The sequence below is a fragment of the Triticum aestivum genome, chromosome 7B, assembly GCF_018294505.1.
Source record: "Triticum aestivum cultivar Chinese Spring chromosome 7B, IWGSC CS RefSeq v2.1, whole genome shotgun sequence".
Taxonomy (NCBI): Eukaryota; Viridiplantae; Streptophyta; class Magnoliopsida; order Poales; family Poaceae; genus Triticum; species Triticum aestivum.
The window spans coordinates 547,603,633-547,605,197 of NC_057813.1; positions in this window are offsets into that span (position 1 = coordinate 547,603,633).

A 1,565-nucleotide genomic window follows, 5' to 3' on the forward strand; every position below is an offset into this window, starting at 1 on the left:
GGTCGCCGGATCCCGCGCGTGCGGATCGTTTTAGTTGTAGGTTTTAGAGCCCTAGTAGCTTAGGTTTTTTAGATAGTTCGACGTCTTGGCCTCGACGGCCGCGACGCGATGCTGAATAAAGAAGCTCCAGATTCTTCTCTGGCGAGGCGATCGTCTCTTTGGTCGGTGTTGAATTTGGGAATCAGTCTGTTCAAGCGGGGAAGTCGTGGCGACAACATCCATGTGGTGGACTTGTGTCCTCGGGCTCCGTCGCTGTGACGACATCTGCTCCAGCGTCGACGCGGAGCTTGGGAGGTAGTCCAGGAGCGGATGCAGATTGTGGTCTGCATCGACGACATCTGGAAGACATAACGTATGTTGGGTTTGTGGTTGATGGATGGCAGGTATGGCTTCCCGTCTTAGTCTAGGCGGGGTGCCGGATCTGGAGTTTGATGGCGTGTGCGGGGTGTTGCCCCGGTCTGATTCGTTCAATGGCAATGGCTTCATCTTTGGTGAGTCACCTTGGAGGTCCGCAAAGCTGCATATCAGCGATGGAGCCGCGTCGAGCTCGGGTGAGAAGTTTATCCATCTTTTTTTTCTTTGATGGCTGATGTGGTGGTGCCAAAGGCAGGTGACGGACGTTGGTGTCAACCTTAGAGACGTTCGGTTACCTTTTTAGTTTTGTCATGTCGGCCTTTACGTGACTTGTACTTTGATCATTATGATATAAACAAGACATGTTTTACCATGCAAAATAAAAAAATGTAGGTCCGACCCTGCCATGTAGCATCGATGGACATGGGGGGGGGGCGGTGCGGCCGGCGCCGAATAGGATTTGGCATATGGTTGTGTTTGAATTTAACACCCCTCCATTTTTGTATAAAAGGCCAACTTGTTTTTCATGTCAGACTTCGCCTTATACGATCCACCCCTTTGCCTCTCCTCCAGGCAAACAAGGCGGTTAGGGCTTCCACCTCTTGTTGGTGGCGTCGTCGTTTGCCTCGTCTCCTTTGGCCTTAGGGCCATGGGGGCCCGGGGATCCCGGTCCTTGGCGGCGGGAGGGCTTTTATACATTTCTTTGAGTTTTGTTAGCATTTGTGTCTTGCTCAGGAAGACGAGACGGCAGCGGCTCCCTGGAGATGCAATAATGTTTTTCCTACCTAAAGCCTGTTTCGGTGGTGCGTCTAGCATCGTCGGAGGGCGTGTGGAGGTGTCTCCGACGGCTGTTGCAAGATTCAATCGGCTGTTGTCGTTGGTGAAACATTGTCCGTCATCCGCCTCGCTGCAACAAGACCCGACCTGCGTCCATGGTAAGATCGTAGCACAAGGCAGACAAATATGAGGATGGCAGTTGTGTGTGAGAAAAGCGACCCTGACGGCGAAGACGAATTGCAAGTACGACGGGCGCCGCCTCTCATTTTAGTGAAGTCAACAGACGACAAGGACAATTTGCTTGACGAGGGGCGATCGTGGGGAGAAGAACGGAAGTGGTAGAGAAAATTGACGATGGCGACGTGAGAAGGCGTGGAAGAGAGACCGGTTTCACGGGCATGGATGAGCAGAACGGGAAAGGAGAATCCAAATCC